This window comes from Psammomys obesus, unplaced genomic scaffold (assembly GCF_907164565.1).
Source record: "Psammomys obesus unplaced genomic scaffold, mPsaObe1.curated_primary_1811, whole genome shotgun sequence".
Classification (NCBI taxonomy): domain Eukaryota; kingdom Metazoa; phylum Chordata; class Mammalia; order Rodentia; family Muridae; genus Psammomys; species Psammomys obesus.
In genome coordinates, this window is record NW_026592732.1 from 531,381 (window position 1) to 540,305 (window position 8,925).

Below are 8,925 nucleotides of genomic sequence, written 5' to 3' on the forward strand. Positions count from 1 at the left end.
CTCAGTGGTAGAGCCTCTGCCTAGAATCCCCCAGTGAGGGGCTGGGGCGTGGCTCAGTGGTAGAGCCCTGCCTAGAATCCCCCAGTGAGGGGCTGAGGTGTAGCTCAGTGGTAGAGCCCCTGCCTAGAATTCCCCAGTGAGGGGCTGGGGTGTGGCTCAGGGCCAGTGCACTAGTGTAGTATGCAGAAGGCTCTCATGTTCAACCCAAGAGTGGGGAGTGGAACTGAGGAAATAAACACAAAGCAGAGAAAACCCCAAACTACTCCCAAGCAACTGTTTTTCTGAAATAATGATTTCTAAAAACAGAAAACCAAAACAATAAGACATCATGTACAGAGTTACTTTCTTGCTTTCAAGTAGTAGTCACTGATTGCACAGCTGTATGGGTTCTGGAAATGTGGTAACTCCCACCTGCCAGCCCCGGCTCTCCACACAACACTGCCTCATGGGCCATCCAATTTCTGACTCCACCAATTCTCTTTCCCACCAGTGCTGGTGGTACATAACTTTAATCTCAGAATTTAGGGGGCAAAGGCAAGAGGATCTGTGAATCTGAGGCCAGCCTGGTCTACAGAGCAGACTCTAGGACAGTTAGGACTACACAGAGAAACCTGTCTAAAAACAACAACAAAAACATCCTTCTTTCTGGGTGTTATGTAACAGCTTCCTCTGAGATTAAAACATTCCATCCTGCAGGAAGCTCCTTGAGCAGGAAAGTAAATAATTCAAAGTAGTGCCAGGAAGTCCCTAAAACTGAACAGATTCATTAGGCCCCACCCTGCCTCAGTAAGTGATAAAAGCTGAAGAGTACAGTTCAAAAAGAAGGCAGCTAACCTGACGAGACTTTCGGAGGAGAAAAGCTGAAAAGAAGAATCTGAGACCAGACGGACTCAGAAGAGGTTTAGAGCAACTGAGAGACTACGGAAGGCCACTCTCCAAGCTCGTGAGCCCTCTGCAGGCTGTGCAGTGTGCTCCAGGTTCCCAGCTTTGTGAGCTGTCAGCCACGCTGGGCTGAGCTCTGGTGATGCAGCCTGGGGTCATTTCTGCATCTATAAGTAACCCCTCACCCATACATACTCCCGTGAGTAACCCCAGTGAAACTCACTGGTCCACCAAATTGGACTTTGTTGGACATGTCTGCACTTTGGTCTGTTCTGGGATCCCTATCTGGGGTGAGTACATGTGTGCTGTGTCTCTCCAGGTAAACTGTCATCCCACAATAGTGGTGGGCACCAAAAAAAAAAAAAGGACACAAACTGGAGAGATGACTCAGCAGGTAAGAGCACATGCTGCTCTTTCCGGGGACCAGAGTTTGATTCCCAGCACCCACAACTACCTGTAACTCCGGCTCCAGGGACTCCAGGGACCTGCACTCATGCACCTACCTACCCTCAGACACCTGCAGGCGGATCTCTGAGTCTGAGGTCAGCCAGGGCTACAGAGTGAGTTTCAGAACAGCCAGAGCTTCATCTTGACACCCTATCTCAAAAGTAAACAAATAAATATTAAAAAGAGGAGAGACAAAAGAAAAAGACAGTTGCCTCCTTATGCCCACAAATATTTAGTGGACACTCACTGTGACCCAGACCTTGGCAGAACCCCTCAAAATTAGCAGAATCAGAAAACAGCAAACAAATCAACCCAATTCATCAACCACATGAAGGAAGACTAAGGTTAACAGAGTGGAAAGCGGCGGGGGTGGGGGGAGAGAGGGTGTCCAATTTTAAATTGTCTATTATTATTTCTCTCTTCCTTCTTCCCTTTCTCCTTTTCTCTCCTCAGTCCTCTTTTTCTTAAGAAAAGTATTAACACGGAGCCCCATCTGGCCAGAACTCTGTAGACCAGGCTGGCCTTGAAGTCACAGAGATCATCTGCCTCAAGCTGGGCCTGTTGTTGTTATTATTATTATTTACTACTGTATGTGTGCAGGATATGGGCGGAGGTCGCACGCAGCAGTGCGCATATGAAGGTCAGAGAACAGCTTTGTGGAGCTGGAGTCTGGGGCCCAGCCCCCCGTCACCAGCGGGATGTAGAGGGCCTTTATCTGTTGAGTGCCCACGCCACCCACTAGGCGGTAGGGAGCAAGTCAGTTTTAACCATGGTGGTCATGGGGAGCAGACCCGGGAAATAGGTGGAGAAAGTGTCCCAGTGAGAGGGAACGGCCAGTGCAAAGAACCTGAGGCAGAAATGGTCCAGAGGGCTCGGGGAACAACCAAGCCACTGTGCGAGAGTTAGAGGGCATCGCAAAGGAAATCAGCAGGGCGGTGTGGGGTGGGGAGTGGGCAGAGCCCATCCCGGGAACAGCGGGCTGAGTTCTGTGTTTTGGCTTTCAGGGTTGCCCCCATAACCCCTGCAAGCTTCTAAGCTGGGAGTCGAGCCACTGGGCACGGAGGCAGCATTATCAACAGGCCACAAGTGGCTTCTGTTGTTTAATTTTGTCTTCACATTTCTGCTGACATTTTCTGTTTGTTAAACTGCAAGTTCTAACCTATCAGGGCTCCTGAAATGAAGGTGGTGGGCTTCAATAACCAGCTAAACAAATGAAGAGAAAAGAGTGGTAAAAAAGTACGTGCGTGCACATACCCTCCTGTCCTGGGTTACCATGTAAAATACACAGTTTTATCATTTGTTTTGAGAGAAGGTCTCCTATAACCCAGACTGGCCTAAAACTCAATATGTAGCCAGGTGGTGCTAGCATGTGCCTCTAATCTCAGCACTTGGGAGGAAGTGGTGGGTGGATCAGTTTGAGGCCCGCTTGAACGATAGAGAGTTCCAGGACAGCCAGGGGTACATAGAGAAGCCCTGTCTCAAAAAACCAAAACCAAAAACAACAGGAGCTGGAGAACGTGGGTTCAATTCCCAGCAGCCACATGGCAGTTCACAACCGTCTAACTCCAAGAACTGACACCTTCACACAGACATACATCTGTGAAGCAGGCAAAATACCAATGCACATAAATAAAAATAAATTATTAAAAAATCTTAAAACAACAACAAACCCTTTGGTATGTAGCCAAACACAACCTTTAGTTCCTGATCCTCCTACCTCTACCTGCCAAATGCCAGAATTACAAATGTGTGTGCCACCCTGCACTGCTGGAGATGAAACCCAGGACTTCTGTATGCTAGGCAAACCCTCCCTACACACAGACACACTTTTCCACCTCCACTTCATGATCCAGGCTGCTGTGTCCAGCCTGTATATCAGCCACCATGCCACAAGGCCACCAACAAGGCCTCCGGCCGGACACTTCAGCCACTTTTGTTTTGGTTTGGTTTGGTTTGGTTTTAAAGCCTGAGTTGCTGTCCTGGGCCTCAGCCTCCTGAGTGTCTAATCCACAACGACTGGCTTTTAGCTCAACTTTTCAGGCCACCCCTGAACTGGGTACGTTTACAGTTTACAGAAGGAGGAAGTGGAGCCCTCCTTCTCCCCCCAGGTAACAGCTACAGTGCCTGTCAACTGGCAGTGAATATCCTTCCCACAGTCCTTACAGATGAGGTCTTGAGAACCAGACAAGATAAGCTGGTGACTCCAGGTCACACAGGATGTGCATGAGGGAAATGGTTTCAGTCGTACACCAACCCTGCCCACTTGGACAGCTGATCCTGAGCTAGCCCAGCTTTGAAGACTCAGCCTTTTTTCTGAGGTTCCCAACTCTTCCCTGCATACCCAAAACACTTTCTTTCGTCTTCCAAGTTCCTTGTCCAATCAACATTCATGGGTTGGCTCATGTGGGCAAAGATGCTTGTCCAAAAACCTGATGTCCTGAGTTCATTCCCCAACATTTACATTTGGCAAACCTGCCCACAAAAAACAATTAGATAAATGTCTAAAGGTATTTTTATAGTAAACATTTGTATGTGAACCAATTAAGTCCTGAGACACAGGGCTACACAGCCTGGGTCCAGTCTGGAAGTTGAGGTGATAGCTTAGAATACAACAGAGATGTCCACCCTCTTTGCCTTTCTGAATGGGATTGAGCATTTTAGCATTTAGTGTCCTCTTTAGGTGTGCAGATTTTAGTAGGTTTATCCTATATTATATGTCTAATGTCCACTTTTGAGTGAGTATATACCCTGTGTGTCCTTCTGCTTCTGGGGTAGCTCACTCAGGATGATCTTTTCCAGTTCCCACCATTTGCCTGCAAATTTCATGATTTCCTTGCTTTTTATTGCTGAGTAATAAGAAGAAGGAGAAAACAGGGAACAGGACAAGAGCCTGCCACAGAGGCCCTCTGAAAGGCTCTACCCTGCAGGGTATCAAAGCAGAAGCTGAGGCTTATGGCCAAACTTTGGGCAGAGTACAGGGAATCTTATGAAAGAACTGGGAGATAGTAAGTCTTGGAGAGGACAGGAGCTCCACAAGGAGAGCAACAAAACCAAAAAATCTGGGCCCAGGGGTCTTTTCTGAGACTGATACTCTAACCAAGGACCATTGATGGAGATAACCTAGAAACCTGCACAGATGTAGCCCATGACAGTTCAGTGTCTGAGTGTGTTCCATAGTAATGGGAAGAGGGACTGTCTCTGACATGAACTGATTGGCCTGCTCTTTTGATCACCTCCCCCTGAGGGGGGGGGGGAGCAGCCTTACCAGGGCACAGAGGAAGACAATGCCCCTACTCCTGATGAGACCTGATAGACTAGAATCAGAAGGAAGGGGAGGAAGACCTCCCCTATCAGTGGACTTGGGGAGGGGCATGCGTGGAGAAGGGGGAGGGAGGGTGGAACTGGGAAGGGGAAGAGGAGGGGTTTATGGTGGGGGATACAAAGTGAATAAATTGTAATTAATAAAAAAATAAAATAAAATAAAAAAAGAATACAACAGAGATACCTGTTCATTTAGAGTTCACATTGAGCTATCAACCTAATTTAAATTTAAATCAGGGTCTAACCACATAGCCCTGGCTGTTCTGAAACTCACTGTGTACACAAGGCTGCCCTTCAACTAAGAGATCTGCATGTTCTGGCCTCCTACTGGAATTAAAGGTATGTACCACCAGGCCTAGGATATCTGGGATTTTTTTTTTTTTGAACAGGGTTTTTCTGTATGGCCCTGGACCTCCTGGAACTTACTCTGCTAGTTACCTTGTTGTTGTTTTTGGCCTTTTTGTTATTTTGTCTTTTTTTTTTTTTTTTTTCCAGAGCTGAGGACCAAACCCAGGGCCTTGCGCTTGCTAGGCAAGCGCTCTACCACGGAGCTAAATCTCCAACCCCTGGAACTTACTCTCTAGACCAACCTGTCCTTGAACTCACAGAGATCCACCTGCCCCTAGCTCCTGGGATTAAAGGGATGCACCACCACTGCCTATCTGGAATTTTAATTACATTAACTTCATTAATTTGTGCATGTAATGTATAGGTGCCCATGCCACACAGTGGAGTATATTAAAGGTCAGAGGTCAGCTTTCCAGAGTTGGTTCTGGTTGCCCTCTTGCCATGTGGGTTCTGGGGAACACTCAGGTGCTCAGGCTTAGTGGCAAACATCCTTATCCACTGAGCCATCCAACAGGCCCCTATTTGATTTGTTTGTTTGTTGGCTGGCCTTGAATTCACAGAGATCTGCCTGCTTTTGCCTCAGGATGCTGGGATTAAAGGTTCGAACCACCACACCTGGCTGTTTGTTTTTAAGGATTTCCTTTGTGTTTGTGTGCCTGTGAAGGGGGTACATACAGGCTATGAGGTGCTGTGTCCCCAGGAGCCTGAGTTACAGGCATCTGTGAGCCACCCCCCATGGCTGCTCCTGGTTACAATGCCGTTTCTTCAGGGCCCCTCTATTTGGTTTCTGAAGCAGGGCCTCACGCCTCCACCGTCTAAGGACAAGGGTTCTATGCACGCTCTGCTCCACCACCCCGGCTTGGCACTTACATTTTTGAAAGCAGGCTGAGAGCGGACACAGAAAACAGCACTACAGAATAGCAAAGTGCATCCTCACATATACTTCACTGACATGTATTCAATTTTGATCAGCTGACTAAAATGTAACATATTATGATTTATATCTGTAAAGGCAAAACTACATGTGATATGCTATAGCAAATTACTTAAATATTACATTACTCATAAATACAAACACGGCTGTAGGTAAAGTCAACGTAAATCTAAAGTAGATGGCATGCCAGAAACGGGTAAGAGCTAAGAATGAAGGACCTCTAGGGAAAAAGAATTAGAAACGTAGCGTTTTAAATAGGCTGAGAAGCAGGCTGAGGCTGAGGCTGAGGCAGGGGGACTGCCATGAGTCTGAGGTCAGCCTGAACTGCACAGTGGATTCCAGCCTGAACTAAGGACACAAAGAAACGCAAGTGGAAACTTAGTCTTGGTTGAGGAAGGAGGGAGGATGAGCATGAATGAAGGCATGGGGTAGGACTTGGTCTGGTTTGAGGAAGGAGGCCAGGGAGACTGAGTCGAGTGAGCGAGGAGAGAGGAATGAGTGATGGATGAAGACAGAGAAAGCCAGTGGCACACCAGTATACTGAATAAAGACATACCTCGTCTAAAAGACACTAAGTAATGACATCTCCCAGGGAGGAGCCTCTGATAACTGACACCATCACCTCATGGAAATGGTCTTTTCTGACTTTGGGTTTTGTGGCCTCTTGGAATAAGGGCATGAGGCCCAAACTGAGTCTGTTCAGTGAGAAGAGAGTATCAGCCCAGCCCAGCGGAGTCAACCAAGTGGTACCCTCTGTGGAGAAGAGTGAGAAGTAAAAACATCTTCCTTGGCTGTTCCTCAAGGATCCCTCCATTTGAAGACTTGTTACAAGCCTGGCCTCGCTTCCTGCTCTATGTGACCCATGGCACTCGCTATCTGAAGAGCAAGCCCTGACCCAGCCTAGCGAGGCGCCTCCCTCTCACCCCTCAGCACCAGGGAGGCCAGGCTCACAAGCCAGCCTCAGGCTCTGAGCCTTCGGAGAACAAGCCTCTAAAACCACAGCACAGGACCATCAGACACTGCCACTGCTCACCCTGGATCTGGCCAGGCCTAGCGAACCAAGAAGTAGACACGGTAAGACCCGAGGCGGGGCGTGCAACACATGGCCCCAGGGAGGATGGGGGATTCAGCCTCTAAAAGCACACCAGCTCTCAAAAGTTCCCAAGGTAGCCTGGCACGGTGACACAAGGCTGTGGTCCCAGCACTGGGGTAGTGTGGGCAGGAGGGTGGTAAGTTCAAGCCTCCTCAGTTACTGCGGATTCCAGGCCAGCCTGGCTTAGACAGTGGAATTTTGTCGTCCCCCCCACCCCTACTTCGCCCCCCACACACTCCAATTAAAAACAAAATCCGCAAACCAGAAATCAAGGCCCTTGGCCACAGCTCGTTTGCTACAGTGCTTGCTGAGTCCAGGGTTCCATCTCCAGCAGCACATGAACTGGATGTGAGGGCAGGCAGCTGTAATCCCAGCACTCAAAAAGGCAGGGAGATGCAATCAGAGTTCAGGGCTATCCTCGGCTACATAGCAAGTCAAAGGTTAGCCCGGGCTAGATGAGTTACTGACTAAAAACAAGAGGTGAGTGAGAGGGCTCAGTGGTAAGGACACTCACAGCCAAGCCTGAAACCCTGAAATGGATCCCTGTGACCAACATGGTGGAGAGACAGAAGTGACACTGCCAGCTGTCCTCTGATGTCCTCATGGCTTAGAACATGCACACATGTACACACACACACGCACGCTTGCACAAAATAAATAAAATGTAAAAATAATTTTTGTTTGTTTGTTTTCGAGACAGGGTTTCTCTGTGTAGTCCTGGCTGTCCTGGAGTTGCTCTGTAGACCAGGCTGGCCTCAAACTCCCAGTGATCCACCTGCCTCTGCTTCCCAGGGTGCTGGGATTCAAGGCGTGCACCACCACACCCAGCTCATAAAAAAATTTTAAGTGCAACAACAAGAAACCTATCTGGTCACATATGTCTCTCAAAAGGCAGTTTTTCAGATTCTCCCACAGTAACCACACAGTGGCCTCTGGGATCACCCAGTAATCAGATGTGGATATTGTCAGCCAGATGTATGAATATTCACATGGAGCTCAGGAAAAGAGTACAAATCCTGCTTCCAGGTCAGGTCCTGGGGCCCAGTGAGCCAGCGGCTTACCTCCACCACCCTTGGACAGCTGGAGCTGGGCTGTGGTCTCTGCCATTAGAAAAGCTCTTTGTTCTTTGCCGTTGCACAAGCCAATGGGTTCTAGGTTGGATAGACTCTGCAAAAGGCCTGTTTCTTTCTCTCTCCCTCTGACACTCACTCTGTAGCCTAGGCTGGCCTCGACCTTCTGGTGGTACCCCTGCCCCTGCCTCCTATGTGCTGGGAACACTGGCACAACCCAGAGCATCTGGCTACAATTCTAGAATTCTCTCTTGCTTCTTCTGCAACACCCACCAAGCCCCGCCCTCTTTCCAAAGATCACAGTTGAGGCTCAAGCATGAAGCAGCCAGCCCCAGACTGCTGTTGGCCACTGCCCCCAAAGTCTAGCACAGGCCTGTCACCAACCGGCCACTCAGAAGCTCTGAATGTGTGTGCGAGAAGCAAGAGTGTCAAAACCCTCCTGGAATTCGATCTGGCATACTGCCTCTGCCTCAGCTATGCCTCTCCCAGGAAACACTCTTGCATAAGAGATCTGAGGTCTGAAGTACAGGGATGGAAAGGAAGTATCAGGTCAGGTCAGTCCCAGGCTCTCTCCATCTCCCACACCCCTACAGGCTCACGCTCAGAATCAAAACCAAGTCTTGGCCAAAGATACAGAATGGAAACTCCAGAGCAACAAAGACACTTGCTCATCAGCTCAACACAGAATAACGTGCAATACAAGACACTTTAGGGCTGGAGAGGAGCCTGTCATTAAGCCCTTGCCTTAATTCAAGAAATGGAGGTGTGGCTCAGTGGTAGGGACCCTGCCTAGAATCCCCCAGTGAGGGGCTGGGGTGTGGCTCAGTGGT

The 8,925-nt window shown here is 48.8% G+C and overlaps 1 protein-coding gene across 3 annotated transcripts in view; it reads right to left on the reverse strand.

Moving 5' to 3' along the window:
* Bicra (BRD4 interacting chromatin remodeling complex associated protein) overlaps positions 1-8,925 on the reverse strand; it is a 73,181-nt gene that overhangs the window by 45,973 nt on the left and 18,283 nt on the right. Inside the window, exon 1 of one of the 3 annotated variants that reach the window (XM_055615546.1) lies at positions 8,087-8,161. The exons of the other annotated variants lie outside the window; for them this stretch is intronic. The gene's annotated coding sequence lies outside the window, so the exon portion shown is untranslated. Of the gene's footprint in view, positions 1-8,086; positions 8,162-8,925 lie in introns of those variants that run through there. 3 annotated transcript variants of the gene reach the window in all.